Raw genomic sequence first — 27,277 nt, forward strand, 5'->3', positions numbered from 1 at the left:
CACGCAGGATTAGCCGAGTGGTCTAAGGCGCTGCAGTCATGGACTGTGCAGCTGGTCCCTGCAGAGGTTCGAGTCCTCCCTCAGGCATGGATGTGTGTGTTTGTCCTTAGGATAATTTAGGTTAAGTAGTGTGTAAGCTTAGGGACTGATGACCTTATCAGTTAAGTCCCATAAGATTTCACATACATTTGAACATACCTAGCACCGGACGCCTAAATTTCATTAAAAATGAGGATTACAGGGGTCTGGAGTTATGTTTGACCATAGTAATGAAAGGGAATAAAGCAATTACTAAAGGAATAAAGACTACAGAGTACTTGAGCAATGATTGGCCATCAGAATTAAGAAAAAATAACAATCTCGTTAGCAGAAACAAATTTTATTACCAAAATAGTTTAACAAATTAAAGATTTAACACAAAACATAGCCTATATTGTGAGTTAATAGGTCCAATATCCTTCAAGCTATGGTATGGAGAATAAGCCACATTTGCTTATATGTTTTGGAGGCTGAATGGTGCAAATTATTTCATCGACGTCATACTTCATTTCATCTTTCAGCATTGGTTGCTTCCATGATTACTTAGACTTTTGCATTGAACTTATTGTAGCTCCATCATTGCTTACATCAGTAATTAATCCAGGGGCCGGCCACAGTCCAGAACCGTGCAACTGCTACGGTCACAGGTTCGAATCCTGCCTCAGGCATGGATGTGTGTGATGTCCTTAGGTTAGTTAGGTTTAAGTAGTTCTAAGTTCTAGGGGACTGATAACCACAGCAGTTGAGTCCCATAGTGCTCAGAGCCATTTTTTTTTAATTAATCCAGGAAAATATTCCCCCTCATATTTGAAGATCAAATACTTGCCCACAGTGTAACCAACTTCCCCAATTTCTTCTTCGTCCTGGTTAGTAACTGGGTTTCATCCACTTCAAACTCTACAGGTAATGGTGACCTGACTTGACATCTCAGATAATCATCATCTTCAGAAGAATCTCTGAGATAGATGGCATCAGAATCTTCTCCTGAACTACTATCCTGATTTTTGTGACTTCTTCTGTATTTCTTCAAAACCTTTTTCTGCATTACTGTCACACTTTTACCAAGTGTGACTGAAAGCTTCTTTCTTCCTCTGTTACTGGCAACACCAGTAGTCCATTCAGTTCACTTATTCTCAAGGGATTCAATTAAAGAGTCTTGTACCACATCTTTGTCACAAGTTCGTGATGGAAGACAGCAAAGAATTTCATCAAAATTGATTGGATAAATGCTGCACTTTTGGAAACCTGCCAGTAGGTTCTTTGCTGAGTTCTTGCGAATTATATCTATTAATCTCTTTAACAGAAATGGGAAATGCTGTTTCTGCAAGACAGTGTCTTTGAAACCTTCCTTGCTACTTTTCCGCTCTGTAAGGACCTGTCTCCAGGCCACTTTCATGGGCCCGAAGAAAGAAGCGTCCAAAGGCTCTGTAATGTGAGTACTGTTTGCTGGTAGACAGATGAACGAAATGTTATTCTCACCACAGAGCTCTAGAACATAAGTTGTCATATGTGAGGACAAATTGTCACAGATTACTACTTTCTTTCCTTCGAGCTTTTTCAGCCTTGGTAGCATCAACTTGGTGAACCACTCGCTAAATGTATTACTGTCAAACCATCCACTAGGACTATGTGAGTAAAGGCAGCCAGTGGGCCCATTTTCTGTCCATGTAGACCATAGATGTGCTGATTTGTAAACAACAAATGGAGGCAAAACTTCTCCCTCAGCATTGCCAGCAAACATTACAGATATGCTGCATTCATAACCTGGACAATTGTCTTTGAAGCTAGGAACTTTACATCCCTGTCTAGCAAGGTATGACTTCACAATCATTCGGAGTTCCATTGGAGTAACAGGGAACTCATATTTACTCAACTGCAAAACACATTTTACAAACTCTGCTTCTTCTTCATTAGTAAAAAATCTGTGGGAATCCTGGACGCGAATTACTTCCTTCCTTTGACTTCAGTTTATTGATTATGGTTCTTCTTGGGATATTAAAAAGTTTTTCAGCTTTCCTTTGTGATATCTCCTTCCTCCCAATGGCCTGTACGAATTTTTCCAGAGTTTCTGGGCTGTAATCACAGTATCGCCTATTCCCGACAATTCTCTTATACTTCTGTGGCATTTTCACCAGTCTGAATGAGATTACAAACATTGTTCACTGCTAGCAGCACACTATGGAGGTAAAATAAGTCAGAAATGTTCGTAGATGTGGAAGAAATGCACATTGGGGATATTTTGCACCACTTTTGATGTGGTGCAATGTTTCCCCAAAGTAAGAAATTTCGTAACCTGCAACAGTAAATTGACAATGACACAAACAATAGTCCATCGAATGAAAAACTACGATACTTTTCAAATGGTTCAAATGACTCTGAGCACTATGGGACTTAACTTCTAAGGTCATCAGTCCCCTAGAACTTAGGACTACTTAAACCTAACTAACCTAAGGACATCACACACATCCATGCCCGAGGCAGGATTCGAACCTGCGACCATAGCGGTCGCGCGGTTCCAGACTGTAGCGCCTAGAACCGCTCGGCCGATACTTTTCAGCAGCTAGTCGTTCTGAGTAATTAAAATAATGGTGACTGACCTTCACAGTGACCAGTTCACCCTCTGAAAAACACAGATTTTTCCAGCATAATTTTATACACACTTATGAACGTCTTTACTAAAGATGCTTGTGAAAAATTCAAAATGGCCGACAACTGCACATGCAAGCACGGGTGCCAACTTGTAAGTGCTACCTTGAGTACCTTCCATAGTAAAAATTGTTCGCAGATATACAGCAAGTAGTGTAGCATCTATGAACCAAAGAAACTTTTTTTTCAAATGGAGAAAAGTTTGACGCTATGGAGCAACGTAACCTCAAATGACGGTATATTTTGAATGTTTGTATGACGATTACTGTGCAAAAGAAATGCACATCCGGTAACAAAAATACAGTTTTCACACCATTGTACAAATGTAAGTAGGTTGTTTCATCTTTTGTTTTTTAACTGATACATCGGAATTTTCAGGTAACTGAATATTATAATAGATATGTATAATTAAATTCATATTCGCAAAAATTCCGACTGGGAAAGAATGATATAAAGAAACAATGAAACAAATTATAAAGGAATAGAAATAACATATACATTAAAATCAATTAATTGAACAAAGATAATGATCGAAGTAATTTCGATAAATATTTAAAAATAAAAAAAACTGTGCACCTGATGAGGTTCATACCCACAATCTCCTGCATGTGGAGCTGTTGTCCTATGCATTACACTGCCCAACCAGACTGTATAATGCACCATTCTTACGTTCTTGAGTATCACACAAAATCATTTTTTTTTTTCATCAATTAATCGCCCACCTGGATGAATGGCTGCAGTGTTTGATACCTGGTATCTTAACCTACATCACCATATAGGTAGTTCAAAGAAGTTGATCGCACTGGTGGGGACCCCTCCTTGTGAGCTACCTGATCGGAAATCTTATTTTTAATAGAGGAATTTTTATCTTGTTTATGACAAGACCATCATTAGTAGGACCCACCTGAAGATCGGAATGGAGGACTACTTTAGCTCCAGAACAGTTTACTCAAGAGCAAACTATCATCATTAAACCATATAACAGAGCCGTATATTTACACAGTCAAACAAAATCCACTTGGCATATGTCTTGTTCGATAACGAATAATGTACCATATGTTCCTACACAAAACATTTAATTGTAATATGTAATTCTGAAACTAATGTTATCTAGAATAATATTTATTTTTCAAAATGACTTCTAATTTACGATCTCAACTATTGTATATAACTGTAAGCTACATTTTAACAAAGACTTTCGGTGCAAAGCCGATATATTGTGGGTTACATAATCTACAGTGTCACATACTTGTGTTCTGAGCAACATCAAAGGCAAGAACAGAATATAATTGACTGACTGTATAGAATTAACTATCAAATAATGTGAATTACATGAAAGTGCGTAGCCATTAGTGAGTGCTCTTGGTTAGGAACGACTATTTGTATCAGGAAGCGACTATGCTGGAACTCAACAACTCGTAGCCATTAGTGAGTGCTGTTGGTTAGGAACGACTATTTGTATCCGGAAGCGACTATACTGGAACCCAATAACAGTTGCATGTCGCCTATCAAGCAGCTTCAAGAGCAACAGAACTATGATTTTCAAGATTTTGCGTATTGCTAGACCGAATTTAAAATGCTGTTGTAATCTGCTCACAAGAGGTATAATCTTATGTTAAAGGTTTAACGCAACAACACTGTTAGAAACCGTGTGTCTCTTGAGGTAGCGTAATTGGCGGTGTGCAAATACGCCGACTTTTAATTCATTCAGTATTTGGGAATACAGCACTTAGCGATTTCCAACAAACTTTGCATATAATTTCAAACCTGTAAAAACTTTTTTCTCGCTGATACAAATCCTCCTCCTCCCCCCCCCCCCCCCCCCCCCCCCCAAGTTGATGGCAGGGAAAAAGTTTACTGCATTGCACATTACATTTTCACTGTTCGTGCAGTACCTACAACATTATATGACACATAGTTTAGGAGATATCATGTCATAGACATTTAGAGTGAAAAAGTGGCTTCTGCTTAAAATGGCGCACAGTAAAACTTCAACATCAGGCATTATGCTTTAATTTCTTACTGCTTAATTACTAACTTAATTTGCAACACACTTTGCAGCACGATCTGCACTTATCACTGAATGTACATGCGAAATTATATCTTTGTATGACACCAAGGCTACGAGAAACAAATATAACACACAGCTAAAGATGGGGCCCATGAGAAATAAGGGCCTTGCAAGGAACTTGTGACGTCACACTGGTCGGCTTGGCCTCCACGTTTCGCGAATGCTCTGCTCCGTGCAGATTCCAAGGGAAATTGATTGATTGAAAAGGTACCCATTAAACTGTCTTGAGCTATCGGGAGCTTCCATGCATTTAAACGCGCAGTCAAAAATTATTAATCACGTCTGAAATAAGATCTGAAATAAGATCTGAAATGTCACGTGCTGTGACGTAAGCACCGTGGCCTATTTTTCTCTTGGACCTCGGTTCAGATTTTACGTCATAAACACTGGGATGCGTGAAAAACTTGCTTATGCTTAAATTGAAGCGCAGATTACCCATACTACATTCATCCAGTGTTTCATAATGAGTGCACTTAGAGACTTACAACAAACGTTATGCGCAATTTCAAACCTTGTGCAACCTTTTTCTCGCCTACATGCTTAACGTGATTATTCGACACAGTAACTCATTTGTAATCAGACGTTTGAGGCTGCTTTATAAATGAGAGTTGGATTCTTTAAGGAACTGAGGTTTACTGTTTTAACGCTATTCAGAAACACTGATGAATGCAATAAGACTTAAAAAGTCAGTATGTCAGGACCAGCGTGATTCGCAATTAAAAATGGTTCAGAAATTGCCCGAAATTTTAGATAACACGTTGCAGAAAGTAGTCACTATCGTCGAAAATAATGGGTACAGGCACGAGGAAGTTAGAAGACAGTTGAACTAAGGTGAATTTGAGAAAGCCGACGACAACTGCTCAGGACCAAGGGCGACAACTGAAGAAAATGTAGGAAATAATAAATTGGAGGTACAGAGGGCAAGTGCCACAAATTAGACGGTAGGACCGGAAAAGAATACGAAATGGTTGAACAAAGCGTATAGTTAGCAGTGAAGGAAAAAGTCAAGTAAAAGATAACAGTAAGGATCAAAATTCCGCAAAGAAGCGAGGGTCCTGCATAAGAAGTGGAAAACAGAATTCAATGTTTCAACAATGATCGCTACGGTAAAGAATCAAGCGTATAAATGTTTCAGCAGTTCTAACTGCCCACGAAAACAGCCCTGTTTACATAGCAGTCTCGGACCTTACCCACAAAACGTCGGAACGATCGTCTGAAAATTGATCTTACTGGTGGCCATTTACGGAAGCAAAGCGTCCGGGAAATAGCGTAATTCCGCTGGATAGGTCAGGAGTCCACTACACGCAACAAGCGGCTACACGGGTAGCAGGGGTTGTGTGGCGTGAGCTGGGCGGTTTTTTAGGTTAGATGGCCTTGGGCAAGTACAGAAAGGGCAACAGCCTCAACGGGTGCGGGGCTAAGTCAGGACATGCGGGGACCAAGTAGCAATCGGTATCGTAATTGTCAACTGTCGAAGCTGCGTTGGTAAAGTACCAGAACTTCAAGCGCTGATAGAAAGCACCGAAGCTGAAATCGTTATAGGCACAGAAAGCTGGCTTAAGCCAGAGATAAATTCTGCCGAAATTTTTACAAAGGTACAGACGGTGTTTAGAAAGGATAGATTGCATGCAACCGGTGGTGGAGTGTTCGTCGCTGTTAGTAGTAGTTTATCCTGTAGTGAAGTAGAAGTGGATAGTTCCTGTGAATTATTATGGGTGGAGGTTACACTCAACAACCGAGCTAGGTTAATAATGGGCTCCTTTTACCGACCTCCCGACTCAGCAGCATTAGTGGCAGAGCAACTGAGAGAAAATTTGGAATACATTTCACATAAATATTCTCAGCATGTTATAGTCTTAGGTGGAGATTTCAATTTACCAGATATAGACTGGGACACTCGGATGTTTAGGACGGGTGGTAGGGCCAGAGCATCGAGTGACATTATACTGACTGCACTATCCGAAAATTACCTCGAGCAATTAAACAGAGAACCGACTCGTGGACATAACATCTTGGACCTATTGACAACAAACAGACCCGAACTTTTCGACTCTATAAGTGCAGAACAGGGAATCAGTGATCATAAGGCCGTTGCAGCATCCCTGAATATGGAAGTTAATAGGAATATAAAAAAGGGAGGAAGGTTTATCTGTTTAGCAAGAGTAATAGAAGGCAGATTTCAGACTACCTAACAGATCAAAACGAAAATTTCTGTTCCGACACTGACAATGTTGAGTGTTTATGGAAAAAGTTCAAGGCAATCGTAAAATGCGTTTTAGACAGGTACGTGCCGAGTAAAACTGTGAGGGACGGGAAAAACCCACCGTGGTACAACAACAAAGTTAGGAAACTACTGCGAAAGCAAAGAGAGCTTCACTCCAAGTTTAAACGCAGCCAAAACCTCTCAGACAAACAGAAGCTAAACGATGTCAAAGTTAGCGTAAGGAGAGCTATGCGTGAAGCGCTCAGTGAATTCGAAAGTAAAATTCTATGTACCGACTTGACAGAAAATCCTAGGAAGTTCTGGTCTTACGTTAAATCAGTAAGTGGCTCGAAACAGCATATCCAGACACTCCGGGATGATGATGGCATTGAAACAGAGGATGACACGCGTAAAGCTGAAATACTAAACACCTTTTTCCAAAGCTGTTTCACAGAGGAATACCGCACTGCAATTCCTTCTCTAAATCCTCGCACAAACGAAAAAATGGCTGACATCGAAATAAGTGTCCAAGGAATAGAAAAGCAACTGGAATCACTCAATAGAGGAAAGTCCACTGGACCTGACGGAATACCAATTCGATTCTACACAGAGTACGCGAAAGAACTTGCCCCCCTTCTAACAGCCGTGTACCGCAAGTCTCTAGAGGAACGGAGGGTTCCAAATGATTGGAAAAGAGCACAGGTAGTCCCAGTCTTCAAGAAGGGTCGTCGAGCAGATGCGCATAACTATAGACCTATATCTCTGACGTCGATCTGTTGTAGAATTTTAGAACATGTTTTTTGCTCGAGTATCATGTCGTTTTTGGAAACCCAGAATCTACTATGTAGGAATCAACATGGATTCCGGAAACAGCGATCGTGTGAGACCCAACTCGCTTTATTTGTTCATGAGACCCAGAAAATGTTAGATACAGGCTCCCAGGTAGATGCTATTTTTCTTGACTTCCGGAAGGCGTTCGATACAGTTCCGCACTGTCGCCTGATAAAGTAAGAGCCTACGGAATATCAGACCAGCTGTGTGGCTGGATTGAAGAGTTTTTAGCAAACAGAACACAGCATGTTGTTATCAATGGAGAGACGTCTACAGACGTTAAAGTAACCTCTGGCGTGCCACAGGGGAGTGTTATGGGACCATTGCTTTTCACAATATATATAAATGACCTAGTAGATAGTGTCGGAAGTTCCATGCGGCTTTTCGCGGATGATGCTGTAGTATACAGAGAAGTTGCAGCTTAGAAAATTGTAGCGAAATGCAGGAAGATCTGCAGCGGATAGGCACTTGGTGCAAGGAGTGGCAACTGTCCCTTAACATAGACAAATGTAATGTATTGCGAATACATAGAAAGAAGGATCCTTTATTGTATGATTATATGATAGCGGAACAAACACTGGTAGCAGTTACTTCTGTAAAATACCTGGGAGTATGCGTGCGGAACGATTTGAAGTGGAATGATCATATAAAATTAATTGTTGGTAAGGCGGGTACCAGGTTGAGATTCTTTAGGAGAGTGCTTAGAAAATGTAGTCCATCAACAAAGGAGGTGGCTTACAAAACACTCGTTCGACCTATACTTGAGTATTGCTCATCAGTGTGGGATCCGTACCAGATCGGTTTGACGGAGGGGATAGAGAAGATCCAAAGAAGAGCGGCGCGTTTCGTCACAGGGTTATTTGGTAACCGTGATAGCGTTACGGAGATGTTTAATAAACTCAAGTGGCAGACTCTGCAAGAGAGGCGCTCTGCATCGCGGTGTAGCTTGCTCGCCAGGTTTCGAGAGGGTGCCTTTCTGGATGAGGTATCGAATATATTGCTCCCCCCTACTTATACCTCCCGAGGAGATCACGAATGTAAAATTAGAGAGATTAGAGCGCGTACGGAGGCTTTCAGACAGTCGTTCTTCCCGCGAACCATACGCGACTGGAACAGGAAAGGGAGGTAATGACAGTGGCACGTAAAGTGCCCTCCGCCACACACCGTTGGGTGGCTTGCGGAGTATAAATGTAGATGTAGATGTAGAATTACGCTGAGCTCCAAAAATGTTTTCAAAAGAATATATGTGGAAAAACCATGGCTGGCAGTACGTTCCAGAAGCGAATTTTTTTCTAAAACTACAGCCACCACAAAGTCTACTTGGATGATCCTGTCAAGAACGAATAATTATGTGAGATTTTGATTCAAAAATTTCCAGCAATCCTGCAGGTAAGAGTAGCACAGCACTGCGGCACGACATAGCGTGAATCTGTTTGTTGTTAGATGGAACTTAATCGATCGATAACGACGGAAGAAGTAATGCCCATAATAACACTGAGACACATGTGGAACCGACTATTAAGATTCTCGAGAAGGAAGCATTAACAGCACTGATTTAGCGACCCACTGGTTATTCCAATAATAATGTTTCAAAAAGTTTCTTGCTGCTCGGCATAATTGCTAGATTCCCCTGACTCTTTGCTTAGTAAACAGCGAACAGTAAAATCAGTCCTCATACACTCGTCCCAGTGTTTTGGAAATGCGCTCTAAAATTGCTTAGCAAACTCGGCTGGGTACACGTCAACGAAACGCTACAGTGATAGAACTTGTTCGCTTCCAAGATAACTGCCTTCTGCCGTGCTCGATGTTGAAACAATTAATAATGTTTTCCGTTTCCCGCTTGCTTCTTTTTCGATTTTCTTCTTGACAAAATTTTTCTAAATACAATTAAATCGTACATTGCACCATATTCATTTTAGTATAAAATCGGATCCATCACTTTCGCGTAGAACACGATTCAAAAAGTCAGGTTTGGGTCGTGTATCTGAAATTTCTAACTGCTGTAACATATTTCACTTACAAATGCCATTGTCATTCATTCACACCGGAATTGTTTATTTGAGATTATACCACAATACTTATTTATTTTTAATTATACAATAATAATAATTGCTGTGAAAGTAAAGCAATCATGTTGCATTGAGAATAACTGTTCGGATACAGTTTTTAATATAGATGGGCGACCATTGTTGAAAAATTTAGAGATTAGTTGGCAGCACTAGTTGTTACCTTCCTTCGGAGTAGACTTTGATTCTTATTACCTATTTAGGATTTGGTATTGTAAAGAGGCTTCATGACAGTAGTACGCATGGGTGCATTTTAAATACGAAATTGACGTAAAATTGATAAATAAATTAATTAAATTGATCAATTAATTACCACCGACGACGCCCACCCCCACCCCGGGATGACGTCGTATGTTTTACTCAGTTTGCACGTGGGTCCAGCCCCCTACCCTCTCCTTCCCCTCCCCTTCACCCTGCAACCTACTCTATTGGCGGGAATTGCGAATTTAGCGGGAATTTCGAATTTTAGTGGTGAATTTAGAATTTTGGTGGAAATTCCTTTGCCCCAGGGCTGTGCTGACGTGCCACCCCGCCTCCTACCTGGGAATTGGCGGGAAATTAAAAATGATGTTGCTGTTTCTGGGCTCAAATCCTGGTCCGTCTGGACGGAAAGCCCGAGTGCACCCCTACCACATGGAAACTACTCAGATGCGGGAGAGGAGTCTTAGGTTACTATATTTTATTATTTTGGTTGGGAAACTGAAGTAAAGATCGGTCCTAATTACGTAATTTATCCTACAGATCAGTCCTAATTACGCAACTATATGCATAGCACTACACAAGGACAGCCTAAAATTGCAATACAGCTCAATAATTGATGATGCCATGCAACTCATGTTATCCCGCTGCAAAAAAATTTCACAGTATCAATCGAAAATAGTGGAAGGCACACTCAATCTCTACCCTTCACCTACAAGCTGGAGGGGAAAAGGCTGAGGTGTAAAGTACTATCCTTATTTGATTTATATATTTATTTTTGGTGGAAAATATATTCAACTGACGAGATGGTAGTGTCAGGCAGAGAGGAGTTTAATAAGTGTATTTCCTGTAAGCATACAGCTGGAGACTGTATCTATCGCTACACCTGCCTGCTCCACAATCACCATGCGCCCCCAGTAATCGACTGATATCACAGTTGATGGACAATATGCATCACTATTCTAATTACACTTCGAAAATGTTATGAAAAAACCAGCACTCATAATGAACGAGTCATAATGCAACACATGTACTGGGGCCAATTGTCATCCCAAAAGACTACAGAAGGGGCGATAGTTGAACACACATTCTCCTCGATGAGTGATCACAAACTAACCGACTTGGAGGCAGTCCTACCCCCTCCAGCCCACATTCCTCCCTCCCTCCCTCCTCCCCTCTCCGCACCTTATGTAGGGACAGAGGCCTGTTCTATCTTGTCATTAGTGGCCCACAAAGAGATCCTTCTGGTGGCATTAATATACTGTCTCCAGTCTGCGGAAATAAGTCCCAGATAGACAAAAGGTAAGAAAACAATGCTTCGTGAAATCTGTTAAATGTATTTCTCGGAAAGACTTAACCCCTCTGGAACAACAACAAAATTCCGGAGAACGCTCCAGATCACTTCCTCAAACGCCCAGCTGTTCCGCCGAACGCCTCGTGGTTTCTCTGCGCACCACTACCACCATTGTGCTGTCACTGGTCTCACCAGGCCACCCGCCATCCTTCACGGCCGCTCGTGGCACCCAGCCTGAATTGAGGGACGGCCACTCGTCAACACAAATGGGGAAGTTAGCAGCACCACTCCTCACCCTGGACCGAGCACAGCTGTGTGCAGCGTTCACCGACAGTAGATTTGCCGCCAGCAGCGTGCCATTCTGCCATGGAGAACAACTGTATTTGACGTCAATGCATCTCTTACAATCATGCATTTAATTAAAAAGGAGGACACAGTCACAATAGTAATAAATGTCCTCTTTCCACGAAAATAGGCACAGTCAACGTTCTTTTAGCTGTATGAGCAAAATCGGTAAGTTTTTCTGTTCGACTACAGGATACTATTCGATTCGTATCTCATTAGTTTGCGACATCCAACAAAAACTCCAGCCATCGACCACAAATATCAGCATAGACATGTCCACCATGAGTAAAATCAGGAAAACAACTTCCACTGTTTTGCTGCGAAAATTACCGATTACTGCAGAATGTCCTCATTATTCTGAAACCGTCGTCGGAGAAAAGAAAAACCGAGAATTGAAATTCCAAAGAAATATCATCTATATTAAGCAATTTCTTTGAGCTTGATGGACAAATTACACGAACTCAGAGCGTCTGTTGTGTTCAAGTAGGTGTCTGTAAATAAACTGTCATGCACCTGTGTATTACAAACGTTTCAGACACGTGAATAACATTAGAGAACACATTCTTTCACGCCATTGGCTCACATGTCAGAAAAAAATCACAATCATATTACGTTCAACAACAAGAAGTCATAATTCAAGATGACATAACTGTTTTGTACACTATGGCAGGTCTCGTTTTACCAATGCGATGCTGTAACATACTGGCCTTTACAAAACGCATCATGAGACCTGTCTTGTAATAGAACCTCCTATAAGATTTTACAACCGTTACACTGAAACCGATTATTGTATGCGTGCTTACATTTGACATTTTCGATGCATAACTCACCTTTACTGACATCTCTGTAAGATTTCGATCATACAGCAGCAGAAGCTCGCGTTATAAGCGACTTGGTAGTCACAGCCCGTTCCATGCAATCTACTCACGTATCGGGAGAAAATGATATTATCATTCCTAGGTTCCACAACCTGCTATAATTCAAGTGGTGTCTGCTTTATAAATAGAGTTTATGAACTTACCACACAGGACGTGTGGTAACACCTATTTTTTAAACACACAAGTGTGACGAGAATAATAAAACAGTCATGATTCCACAAGAATAGATACAGCCGATTCATAACATTTTTATGAACAAAATTGGTGTATTATTGAAAGAAATATTTGCATCAAAACTTTAATCAGTTATGGCACTCCTTGTAATAGAACCTCCTATAAGATTTTACCATGAACCTCTCTTCCAATATTTTGAAAAACAAATACCGCCTGCGTGTTGTCATCGAGCATGTTATGAATACACGCACTGCTCCATTGGATCTGTAACCCAGTGTTCGAACAGATCTGCACAGAGTTTTGGCTTCTGTGCTGAAGAAAGACCATATCCAACAGACTATCAATAACACGAGAGGGTTCCTGTATTATTCCTTCGTAAGCAATTTAATACATTGTTTTTTGTTGCTGCCATACACTTGTTTTTTTTTTTCTACCTTGACTTAGAAGTTTGTGGCAGCTGCTGCCAAACCAACACTAACACATTTCGAACTTTGGCTCCCACAGAAATCTGAACATCGCATGGTGTAAACTATGCAGCTCCCACAACACACAGGTTGGTAGAAATAAAACACAGAGGCGATGCTTCTGATTGGCAAAAGTTTGGAAGAAATCGCCACATATGGAAACTGGGAAAGGTTGAGGTATTGTAGAGCATTTCCAACAGTTATCCAAAGCTGATGACCTGTACAGTTAATCTCATCTTCCACAGCGACAGGTTAGTGGACGGCTCAGCGTTCTGTTTTGAAGAGCTTTGTTTCCTCATTTTGCAGTCATGTACATGATTATTGGTCTGGTGCTGACTATTGTCGGAAGGTGCTGTTCGCAACACGTGCGAGGTGTAACAAATAAAAAGAGGTACTATTATCTTATAGGTGAAAAAAATAATTAAAAAATAGAATTGAAAAATGTGGAGTTCATCAGAGCATATGGAAACAGAACGAGCCTCCAGCATTTCGGAACACTTACGAACAACTGTCTGAAGGTGATGACATCAACATTTAATCCCATGGTCTACAGTGACAAGTAGCAGATATCCAGTATTCCGACAAGGCTCCCTCCATGTCACCCAAGTGGTGTCCGTCAATAATTGTGTGGTAGTCAACAGCATACCAGTGCATGGATGGGAAGAGAAAGATACCATTGGTGTGGGATGATGTGCTTTAATACACGCTGCTGTTGTTAGCGAGATCAATTTTAGAAATGCACCAGGAATTGCATGGCGACGACTTTGAACGTCGTGTACAGTTCTGCCACTGGGCACAAGAGAAATCACAAGACGATGACAGATTTTTTGCACGCGTTCTATTCAGCGGCGAAGCGTCATTCACCAACAGCGGTAGCGTAAAGCGGCCTAATATGCACTATTGGGCAACGGAAAATCCACGATGGCTGCGACAAGTGGAACATCAGCGACCTTGGCGGGTTAATGTATGGTGCGGCATTATGGGAGGAAGGATAATTGGCCCCTATTTTATCGATGACAATCTAAATGGTGCAATGTATGCTGATTTCCTACGTAATGTTCTACCGACGATACTAAAAGATGTTTCACTGCATGACAGAATGGCGATGTACTTCCAACATGATGGATGTCACGCACATAGCTCGCGTGCGGTTGAAGCGGTATTGAATAGTATATTTCGTGACAGGTGGATTGGTCGTCGAATTACCATACCATGGCCTGCACGTTCACTGGATCTGACGTCCCCGAATTTCATTCTGCGAGGAACGTTGAAGGATATTTGCTATCGTGATCCACCGGCAACGCCTGACAACATTCGTCAGCGCATTGTCAATGCACGTGCGAATATTGCGGAAGGCGAACTACTCGCTGTTGAGAGGAATGTCGTTACACGTATTGCCAAATGAACTGAGGTTGAAGGACATCATTTTGAGCATTTATTGCATTAATGTGGTATTTACAGGTAATCACGCTGTAACAGCATGCGTTCTCAGAAATGATAAGTTCACAAAGGTACATGTATCACATTGGAACAACCGAAATAAAATGTTCAAACGTACCTACGTTCTGTATTTTAATTTAAAAAAAACTCGTTTAACAAATCTTCGTCTAAAATTGTGAGCCATATGTTTGTGACTATTCAGCGCCATCTATCACTAAGCGAAAAAAGTGGTCCAACTACAACATTCATATTTATTTACGTATTATACGAATATGTAATAAAAATGGGGGTTCCTATTTAAAAAAAACGCAGTTGATATCCGTTTGACCTATGGCAGCGCCATCTAGCGGGCCAATCATTGCGTCATCTGGTTTCCCCCTTCAAGCTAGACAAGTTTAGTTCTTTGTAGTTTTTTCGTTTGACGCTTATTTCGTGAGATATTTTGCCCGCTCACGATCAATGGACCACCCTGTATATACACTTCAGTCCATAAGGTTCCTGTTTCATATATATATATATATATATATATATATATACGTCAAAAAACTTTTTGCTTCACCCCAGTTCCCAGAACTCCTGAAGATAGACATTGACTGTGGATATTGTATCACAGACACATTCATAGGGACTTTTCAGAGATATCACTGAACTCGTCCAAATATGTAAACAACCATGCATGAGCAGCGCCTATTAGACGGAGGGGGTGCGACAGTTCTACATCTACATCTACATACATACTCCGCAATCCACCATACGGTGCGTGGCGGAGGGTACCTCGTACCACAACTAGCATCTTCTCTCCCTGTTCCAATCCCGAACAGAACGAGGGAAAAATGACTGTCTTTATGCCTCTTTACGAGCCCTAATCTTTCTAATCTTATCTTTGTGGTCTTTCCGCGAAATGTAAGTTGGCGGCAGCGATTCACGAAAAGAACGCCTCCTTTCCTCTAGAAACTCCCACCCGAGTTCCTGAAGCACTTCCGTAACACTCGCGTGATGATCAAACCTACCAGTAACAAATCTAGCAGGCATCCTCTGAATTGCTTCTATGTCCTCCCTCAATCCGACCTGATAGGGATCCCAAACGCTCTTGCAGTACTCAAGAATAGGTCGTATTAGTGTCTTATAAGCGGTCTCTTTTACAGATGAACCACATCTTCCCAGAATTCTACCAATGAACCGAAGACGACTATCCGCCTTCCCCACAACTGCCATTACTTGCTTGTCCCACTTCATATCGCTCTGCAATGTTAGGCCCAAATATTTAATCGACGTGACTGTATCAAGCACTACACTACTAATGGAGTATTCAAACATTACGGGATTCTTTTTCCTATTCATCTGCATTAATTTACATTTATCTATATTTAGAGTTAGCTGGCATTCCTAACACCAATCACAAATCCTGTCCAAGTCATCTTGTATCCTCCTACAGTCACTCAACGGCGACACCTTCCCGTACACCACAGCATCATCAGCAAACAGCCGCACATTGCTATCCACACTATCCAAAAGATCATTTATGTAGATAGAAAACAACAGTCATTCTACCAGGAAGGAGGTACATGCCTCGTGTTGTCTGTAGTTCAACCATGACTAGACGGTCAATACCGCGGTTCGATCGCGTCCGCTTTGTTACTTTGTGCCAGGAAGGGCTCTCAACAAGGGAAGTGTCAGGCGACTCGCAGTGAACCAAAGCGATGTTGTTCGGACATGGAGGAGATACAGAGAGCCAGGAACTGTCGATGAAACACCTCGCTCAGGCCGGCCAAGGGCTACTACTGCAGTGGATGAGCGCTACCTACGGATTATGGATCGGAGGAACCCTGACAGCAACGTCACCATGTTGAATAATGCTTTTCGTGGAGCCACAGGACGTCGTGTTACGACTCAAACTGTGCGCAATAGCCTGCATGATGCGCAACTTCACTCCCATGGCGAGATCCATCGAAAAAGCACAACACCACGCAGTGCGGTACAGATGGGCCCAACAACATGCCGAATGTACCGCTCAGGATTGGCCTTACCTTCTCTTCACCAATGAGTGTCGCATATGTCTTCAACCAGACAATCGTCGGAGACGTGTTTGGAGGCAACCCGGTCAGGCTGAACGCCGTACACATACTGTCCAACCAGTGCAGCAAGGTGGAGGTTCCCTGATGGTTTGGGGTGTAATTATGTGGGGCCGACGTACGCCGCTGGTGGCCATGGAAGGCGCCGTAACGGCTGTACGATACATGAATGCCACCCTCCAACCGATAGTGCAAACATATCGGCAGCATATTGTCGAGGCATTCGTCTTCTTGGACGACAATTCGCGACTCCATTTATGAAACGTCCCCTTAGAAAAATTATATACGTGACTGAGCTTAAACTGACACACAATATTTTTGGCGCAACGCAATCGGACTTTCAAAAATCCCTACAAAAAATGGCCCTGACTAACATTAACCTATACCTTTCACAAATCACTTACCTCACAAAAATCTTCGTTACTCGAACTACTGCAATACAGCGAGCGCCAGTACTGCCAGCTAATTAAAAGAATCAAACTACGGAAGGCACTAACTACTGATAGGCATAGTTAGCAAATGAAAGATTTTAATAGAGAACAAACAATGTATTTACCTTAATAGTCACAATATATATAGCAGTTCATGACATCCAGTCTTACAAATTTCAAAACTCCGCCATCTCTCTCCCCACATCCACCACTGCTGGCGGCTCACCTCTAACTGCTCAACGCTACGCGCTGTTCACATCCAGCTGCCCAACACTACAATGGCAGACAACAATGCAAACTAGCCACAGACTGCACACAGCACAGCCAATGATTTTCATACAGAGCGCTACGTAACGTTGCCAATAAGAAGAAAACATAAACAGCCTACTTACACATTATGCATATCTTGTGAATGACTTCCTTCAGGATAACATCACTCGACTAAAGTGGCCAACACGTTCTCCAGACATGAACCCTATCGAACATGCCTGGGATAGATCGAAAAGGGCTGTTTATGGACGACGTGACCCACCAACGAATCTCCGAATCACCGTTGAGGAGTGGGACAATATGGACCAAGAGTGCCTTGATGAACTTGTGGATAGTATGCCACGACGAATACAGGTATGCATCAATGCAAGAGGAGGTGCTACTAGATATTGGAGGTACTGGTGTGTACAGCAATCTGGACCACCACCTCTGAAGGTCACGGTGTATGGTGGTACAATAAGCAATGTGCGGTTTTCATGAGCAATAAAAAGGGCGGCATTGATGCTGATGTTGATCTCTATTCCCATTTTCTGTACAGGTTCTGGAACTATCGGAACCGAGGCGATGCAAAACGTTTTTTGATGTGTGTGCTTACAGGGTGAGTCACTAACTATTGCCACTTGGATTAACTCCGAAAGTATGATAGGAACTGAAAAGTTTGTGGGACAAAAGTCGCATGGGACAACAGGGGCCACAGTATGACGTTAGTTTTTGTTGCTAGGTGGTGTCGCGTCAGAGATATGATATGATATGAGAGATTTTTTTTTTAAGTGGGATGCTTTAGTTCGGTACTTATTTTCTGATAGCGGCTACCGAGACGAATCCAATGATGTGTAACAGTAAGGTCTTTGAAGGTCAAAAGATTGCATGAACGTCCATTTAAAGAAGATATTCGAAGTTATCGAAGCACATGCTCTGACAGTTCTCTCTCGCATATCTTCAGGTGTAGTTGTGGCGTCTTTGTTAACAATGTCTTTTACGAATCCCCACAAGAAAAAAACCGGAGGCGTCAAGTCTGGCGAACGAGCCGGACACGATACATCTCCCCCGCGTCCAATCCAACGATTTGGGAATTGTCTCTGCAACTCAGTTCTAGCCATCAGCGAAAAATGTGCCGGACATCCATCATGTTGATACCACATTCTGTTCCTTGTTCCTAAAGATATTTCTTCCATCAACGGACCTAATGTTTCTTGCAGGAATGTGGGGTACTTCATACCATTAAGATTTCCTTCGATGAAATAGGGGCCTATAATTCTGTCCTCCAGCATCCCACACCATACATTCACCGACCGCGGTATTTGGTGTGCAACTTGCCGCAGCCACCATGGATTTTAAGTTGCCCAATAATGCATGTTATGTAAATTAACATTTGCATGGTTCGTGAATGTAGCCTCGTCGGTAAATAAAATGAAATTAATAAATATGTCATCCCTCTGAATCTGAAGTTGAGCCTATCGGCAGAATTCAATGTGACGCATACAATCCGTAGCAGCTAATTCTTGTTGGGACTGGTATGGTAAGGATGATATTTATGGCGATGCAGAACACGAACAACACTACTCTGGCTCATGGCAGATTCCCTTGCGATTTGACGCGAACTAACACAAGGATCTCGAACCACAGTGGCAAGTGCACCAATTTCCGTTTTCTTTGCCGGATATGTTTCTGATGCGAAACTTCCTGGCAGATTAAAACTGTGTGCCGGACCGAGACTCGAACTCGGGACCTTTGCCTTTCGCGGGCAAGTGCTCTACCAAGTTTGGAAGGTAGGAGACGAGTTACTGGCAGAAGTAAAGCTGTGAGGACAGGGCGTGAGTCGTGATTGGGTAGCTCAGTTGGTAGAGCACTTGCCCGCGAAAGGCATAGGTCCCGAGTTCGAGTCTCGATCCGGCACACAGTTTTAATCTGCCAGGAAGTTTCATATCAGCGCACATTCCGCTGCAGAGTGAAAATCTCATTCTGGATGTTTCCGAAGCGTTAAAGATCCAGTTGTGCTCAATTTAACATGCACATTTTTAAATGTACGACCTGTAGGGTGAGTCATTGAGGACATCGTTCAGCATACTAGTCTCTATCTCTCACTTAATCTCCTTAGCATTCTCCGTAAATCAAAAGCATATCGACTTGTTCTTCGAAGGAATATATAATTCACATTCGGTTGATTCGACGATACTAGTTTTAGCGTTCGTATTAGTGTTGTATTACGAAACCATCGAATGGTGTTTACATGTCAATGGCACGGTAGATGGATACGCCGTATTCGGTGAGTATTTACTATTTGCACTAAATACGAGAGAGAATTGTCAGAGCATGTGCTTCGATAAGTGCCGATGTGATAAGGAATACCACTCAATCCATGATAAGAAGATTGCAGCAGTGCATTGATAGGAATGGTCATCACTTCGAACACCTTCTACAGGGTGTTACAAAAAGGTACGGCCAAACTCTCAGGAAACATTCCTCACAAACAAAGAAAGAAAATATGTTATGTGGACATGTGTCCGGAAACGCTTACTTTCCATGTTAGAACTCATTTTATTACTTCTCTTGCTGGCCGGGGTGGTCTAGCGGTTCTAGGCGCTCAGTCCGGAACCGCGTGACTGCTACGGTCGCAGGTTCGAATCCTGCCTCGGGCATGGATGTGTATGATGTCCTTAGGTTAGTGAGGTTTAAGTAGTTCTAAGTTCTAGGGGACTGATGACCACAGATGTTACGTCCCATAGTGCTCAGAGCCATTTTTTATTACTTCTCTTCAAATCACATTAATCATGGAATGGAAACACACAGCAACAGAACGTACCAGCGTGACTTCAAACACTTTGTTACAGGAAATGTTCAAAATGTCCTCCGTTAGCGTGGATACGTGCACCCAACCTCCGTCGCATGGAATCCCTGATGCGCTGATGCAGCCCTGGAGAATGGCGTATTGTATCACAGCCGTCCACAATACGAGCACGAAGAGTCTCTACATTTGGTACCGGGGTTGCGTTGACAAGAGGTTTCAAATGCCCCCATAAATGAAAGTCAAGAGGGTTGAGGTCAGGAGAGCGTGGAGGCCATGGAATTGGTCTGCCTCTACCAATCCATCAGTCACCGAATCTGTTGTTGAGAAGCGTACGAACACTTCGACTGAAATGTGCAGCAGCTCCATCGTGCATGAACCACATGTTGTGTCGTACTTGTAAAGGCACATGTTCTAACAGCACAGGTACAGTATCCCGTATGAAATCATGGCAGTGAATCGAGGAAGTACAGTACATACTGACGAAACTAAAATGAGCTCTAACATGGAAATTAAGCGTTTCCGGACACATGTCCACATAACATCTTTTCTTTATTTGTGTGTGAGGAATGTTTCCTGAAAGTTTGGCCGTACCTTTTTGTAACAACATGTATAAATGCACGTTCATGCCATCTTCTTGACCTTGGTTGACTTTCAAAGACCTTACTGTTACATATCACTGGATTCGCCTCGATAGCCGCTATCAGAAAATAAGTACCAAACTATAACACCCCATTTAAAAAAATAAAGTTGACCTTCATATCTCCGAAGCGACCCCACTTGACAACAAAAACTCAACGTCATATTATGGCCCTCGTCGTACCATGCAGCTTCTGTCCCACAAACTTTTCAGCTCCTATCATACTTTCGGTATTATTCGAGGTGCCAATAGTTAGTGACTCACCCTATATATATATATAAAGACACTTCAGTTCATAAGGTTCCAGATATGAGTCAAGGTCGAGCACCCAGTTATTTTAATCTTCCAGGAAGGTTCAAAAATATCGCTTATTCCGCTCCAGAATTAAAAGTTCATTACATTTAGTATGTTACATAAATCTGATAACCGCACATCGAATAGAAAACCCCGTTATGGCATCTGTAATTCTCATACTCTCTTCTCAGGGCGTTTATTTCTTGATGGTTTATTTTGCTGATAACAAAAATCAGTCTCTGCTGAAGTGAGGTTATGTATGTAATACGTATATACTTCTTTCACTCTCTAAATCTGATGTAATTCCCACTTCTTCCGAAATCAATTACGTCTCTGTGTCTCATTCTAAAAATGAAATATGTGCTTGTTTATGAATGTAAAGAATTCTGAAACTGTGTGTAAATTGAATCAGTAGGTCATCTATACAAAAGGAAATTCTAGCTTCTTTTTTCATTTATTTCATAAAAGTAATTACTCTCCTTCGTTGAAATGAGTTCTTTCGCGTAATACAGTATATAGAGGGAGAAAGCTGAACACCTCCAACAAAATTTCGAATATTTTTCAGGGATATTTTCTGAGTATTTTGATACAAGAGACCTTTCATCTCCTGTCGCTTGTTACATACCAATTACATTTTGTTTGATTTCTTAACCCGCTTATATTCGTTGTACTGGAAATCTTTGTAAAACAGTGGAAATGTCGATGGCATGAGCTGTGTGTCTTCATAGGTTGTTCGATTCACTCACGGTTTTGCTGTTGACAGCAGGTGCCCACTTTATTATTCGCCCTCAAACTTGCATTCAGTGCTGATCGGTTCTGTCTCGTGTTTGTTCTTCCAGCAGTGTTAGTTGTACGTTATCAGTGATACACAGCAGTATGGATTGGTTTATGTCGGCAGGAAATTACCTCGCGTATGGATTCACAGAATGCAGTGGAAGAGCAGCGTTACGGCGCTGTGCCGAGATTTTCCCGCAGCGTTTCCGTCTGTAACTTATACAACTCTTCAGTTAAACCTATCCATACAGCTGTGTATCATTGTTAATGTACAACTGATCCTCCCGAAAAAACGAGCACGAGACAAAACAAAACAGCTCTGAGCACAAGCTTGGGGTAGGGATGGTGGTTATCGCCGAAGCAACCGGCTTTCCCTTACATCGGTTTTTTCAACGCCAGTTTAAATGGACTGTTGAAACCGCTCGAAATAATCGACTTTTGGTTTTTTTCCTATTTTTTCCTTCGGTAAATGGAGAAATCGAACAAAGATTGTAAAATTTTGAAGCCCTCATTTTCAAGATACACAGATTCAAAATATTAAATTAAGTAGGAAAATAAAATAAACAGCCCGTCCAACATTCGCGGCTTTTCTCGAAAAGTGATCGATTAATCCAAAAAATCCCCAGTGTTTTTGTATTGGTTCTAAGCTTTTTTTGAAAGTCTGCGTAAAAATCATGTTGTGATCGGGGTCCTACCACTGTTTGGACGTTACAAATAATTAGTGATGAAGAGTGGAAACTGAGGTTGAAGATCTCTGTTTTTCGTTTCCATTTGTCCGTTTTCACGGGCTAAAAGCTGATAAAAGCATGTTGAGAAGAAACTGACAGCAGACCAGCTACTTTCTATTCTTACTGTAAATTATGAACGAACTGTTAGACTTTAGTTTCCCGTTTATACAGGGTGTACTTTAAGTCTGTTAACACTTTCAATTATTTATTGCACAAGAACTAAACATTGTGCAGAAGTTATACATTTTGCATTTTGAAGAGAAACTCTGAAAGTTTTTTTACAAACATTCGATATCCTAACCATGAGTGACCCGGCAGACGTCAATACAGTAATCGAATTTTGCCATACCCGTCACAGCATGGCATCGTCGACTGTGGCAGTCGCTTCCCAATTCTCTCCCGGAGCTCTGCTACATCGCGTGGTAGAGGCGGTACACACACCAGATCTTTAATGTTTCCCCGCAGAAAAAAGTCACGCGGAGTGAGATCTGGTGATCGGAAACGCCATTTCATGAAACAACTCGCTCCGCACTTGAACTCGCCACGTTTGGAACTAGCGCTAACTATCGGCAGCTTATCAAACTACGCTGTGGCGGTATATATGAAAAAAAAAACCTTTCAGGGTTTCTCTTCAAAATAACGTATGTGTGATATCTGTACAGTGTTTGGTTCTTGTGCAATAAATAATTGAAAGTGTTCCCGGACTTCATGTACAACTTGTATTATGGTGCAAGTTTGTTGTGGCTCCTCATGTTTTTAATCTCTTAAAGCAAATGAAGCCTTAGTAAGGTACTTCACTCATGCTGCTTCAAGACTAGGTATGGCGCCAACTGATGTCCAGTGACGACAGTGAGAATCTTCCGTATACACCAGATGAGGCAAGTCTACCACGCCATGTACACACGTATCATCTAATAGGCAACACAACATGGTAACAGGAACGTTATTGTGTCAGTTGTGCTGTACCAAATATTATGACGTGTTTTTGTTACTCGTTTCTGTCAGCATTATTATTAAAATAGTACTGATCGCTTTTCCCAGTTTTCTATAGTAACGCAATATTTCAAAGCAATGCAAATTTTACATACAGAAATTGCTCTTTCTTTAAACGAGTTTATATAAAAACGAAAAATTTTAGCACCGCTTTTATGGGTAACTGATATTTAGTTCTTTTTACCTGGTTTTTAACGAAAAATGCCAGAGGTCTTGCCGCAGTGGTAACACTAGTTCCCGTCAGATCACTGAAGTTAAGCGTTGTCGGGCTTAGCTAGCTCTCGGATGGGTGATCGTTCGATCTGCCGAGGCTGTTGGTAAGCGGGGTGCACTCAGCCCCTGTAGGGTCAATTGAGGAGGGGCTCCGCTCATGAAAACACAACAGCCTGGAGAGCGGTGTGGTGACCACATGCCGCTCCATATCCGCAATCAGTGAGGGTGACACAGCGGTCGGACGGTACCGTTGAGCCTTGAAGGCCTGTTCGGATGAAGTTCGTTTTAATTTTAACGAAAAATAGAAACACCTGTTATAACCGAGATTAAGCAAAGAACCGAAAAATACTTGTTATTTGGAACTAAAATAGCGGTATTCGTTTTAACCGGTCGATTTTTCCCATCCGTACCTCGCGGGCAGGACTGTACCAACGGGGTGGCGAGATAGGCCCACACATAGGGTGCAGTCAGAGAGTGGGTGCAAAAACTCACGAGGAAAAAAAAAAGGAACAAGAAAGAAAGATGGTTTAAGGAATAACTGGGAGAGGTACGTGAGTCGTCCTGTTCCTCGTGTTTCATTTTTCTGTTTTCGAGTGGAATTCATTCCCTCGGTCCGGGACTGTAAACGCACACTGTTGTTAAAGTGTCATTTCCACAATGTCAGTTGGTCCGTGTAGCATCACAAACAAATGGCTACTACCGAACATACGACTACCGCCAACATGGTTTATGTGACGTCAGTGCTCTTGTTCACACAGCTACCCCCTACACTGATCGCTCATGTCCAACAGTGGAGTTCTTGATGCCACCTTGCTATGGTGTTGCAAGATATCGAAGTAGCAATGGGGAAAAACCAATCCGTTAAAACCGATACCGGTATTTTAGTTCTGAATAACGGGTATTTTTGTATATTTGTTTGGTCTCGGTTATAACAGGCCATTCTCATTTTTTACTAATAAACAAGTAAAAAAGCCGGGTGTTTTGCTTTGACTTTCCTGTCGAGTTTCCATTCGTTATCGCATGCACGAAGAATCAGCGAGTGTTTCTTGTGTTTAATACGCAAAAACAGAATCGCATGTGGAATGTCGGCTTGAATTCAAACGAAAATTTGCCGGTGCGCATGTTGCCAATGGTTCGACGATGCGTAGGGTAGTGAAAAAAATTCAAGAGACTGGATCTTCGTACTCAAACGAAGGCCTAGAGAATTTAATGTTTTAGCTGAGAATAAATTAAACGAGATAGGGGACGTCTTGGAAAGCAGTCCGAGAAAGTCTCGGAGCCGTTTGGCACTTGAGACATCATGACGTGTCAAGAGCATCTGCTCACAGAGCTGTGAACAAACTGAAATTGAAACCATACAAAATAACGGTAGTGCATCAGCTGAGGAACTCATAAGCTGTTTCTCGACGTTGTTATTGAAACTGGCTGGTACAGTATGTGCACGATGGGGAAGTTGATCCTGAGATGGTTTTTTTCTGATAGGGCATGGCTGCATTTGTGAGGGTACGTAAATTCTCAGAACAGCCGACGTTGGAGCTCCAAATATCCTCGTGAATAACATCAGCAACCACTGCATGATGTGAAGACAGGAGTGTGGTGTGTAATTAGTGGAAGACGAATTATTGGACAAATCTTTGTCCAGGAAACAATACGTTTTGACAGGTATGTGAACAACATACTGCATCCTCCTTTTTTTCGAGAACTAACACCTAACGAAAAGATATACGGTTATTTCACGGAGGACAATGCAAGACCACACACCGCCAGTGCTTCCATGACAGCAATAGAATTGTTTTTGATGACACGATAGATGACAGGCCTCCAGGATAGCCGAGAGCGCTAACGCGCTGCTTCCTGGACTCAGCCCTCGTCGTTAATCCGCCGGGCGGATTCGATCCGGGGCCGGCGCGCCGGCCAGCCTGGATGTAGTTTTTAGGCAGTTTTCCACATCCCGCTATGTGAATACCGGGCTGACATCTGAACACATTGGCACTATTCCATGGATTACACTCGATGCAGACAGTTGGGGTACACTAATTCCATCCCGGGGGGTACGAGATGGCGGTAGGAAGGGCATCTGGCCACACTTAACATTAACATGCCAAATCCGATTAACGATGGCTGACCCTGCGTAGCTGCGAGGCAAGGCTCAAGCGATAGACAGATAGATAGATAGATAGATGACAGTCCTCCTCGTTCTCCAGATCTAAATCAGTGTGATTTTTATCACTGGAGAATTTTAAAAGACAGAGGCGTATGCAACCAGTCTCCAGTCACTCGAAAAATTGTAAGACGAGGTTCGGCTATCTCCTCACGCTCGAAGAATTGGAAGACAAGGTTCGGCAAGTCTTTTCGCAGATTTCGGCAGCTGCAATTCGTCGAGTGATTGCTAATGCGTTCAGGAGATGTCAGTCTGCTCCTACCACAGAGAGGCATCATTTTGAGCACCTAGTGTAAATAAAGGTAAGCTTAAATTAATCAGATGGCGACGCTGTAAGCTTCACTCAGGGGAAGCGCGCAGCCGACTGTGTCCGAGAGTCGGGCACGATGGCGGTTGGCGGATGCGGTGGCGGCGGCCGCTGAGAATGCCGCGCGGCCCCTCACAGGCGTCTTTCCTGAGAAACCCTTTACAGTGCTTCATCTGCTTTTAAAGGTTAATGGTTTGTGTGCTATTTCTATGAAACAATGAAAGAGGAAAGAAATTAAGTTAAAAACTTAACAACGATTCGTTCATAGTATACAGTAAAAATTGAAAGTTGCTGATCTGCTGCCTGTGTCTACATAATATGCCTTTATCTGCTTGTAGCCCTCTGAAATCGGACGAATTAACAGGAGAAACAGAGTTCATCTACCTCAGTTTGGCCCCTTTAGCATTGACTATTCATAATACCCAAAGAGGGTAATGATCCCTGGTTTTTGAGCAGAGTTTCAAAAACTGAGAATCAATAGGAGAATACTGGTGATTTTTTGTAGTGTTCAACCACTTATCATTTTTCCAGAAAAGCAGCGAACTGTGGACGAGCCAAGTTTTGTTCTATTTGCCTATTTAATTTAATATTTTGATTTCATTATTCTTGAAACTGAAAGTCAAAAATTTCCAATCTTTGTTCGATTTCTGCCTCTATTACAGGAAATAATAGGAATAAAAATCCCAAAATCGGTTATTTTCGAAACCTGTATTTTGATCGGTTTTCACACTCAGGTTAAACAGGTTCCAAAATGGCTCTGAGCACTATGGGACTTAACATCTGAGGTCATCAGTCCCCTAGAACTTAGAACTACTTAAACCTAACTAACCTAAGGACACCACACACACCCATGCCCGAGGCAGGATTCGAACCTGCGACCGCAGCGGTCGCGCGGTTCCAGACTGTAGCGCCTAGAACCGCTCGGCCACCTCGGCCGGCGGTTAAACAGGCATCGAGAAA

The sequence above is a fragment of the Schistocerca serialis genome, chromosome 8 (assembly GCF_023864345.2).
Source record: "Schistocerca serialis cubense isolate TAMUIC-IGC-003099 chromosome 8, iqSchSeri2.2, whole genome shotgun sequence".
In the NCBI taxonomy this organism is placed as follows: Eukaryota; Metazoa; Arthropoda; class Insecta; order Orthoptera; family Acrididae; genus Schistocerca; species Schistocerca serialis.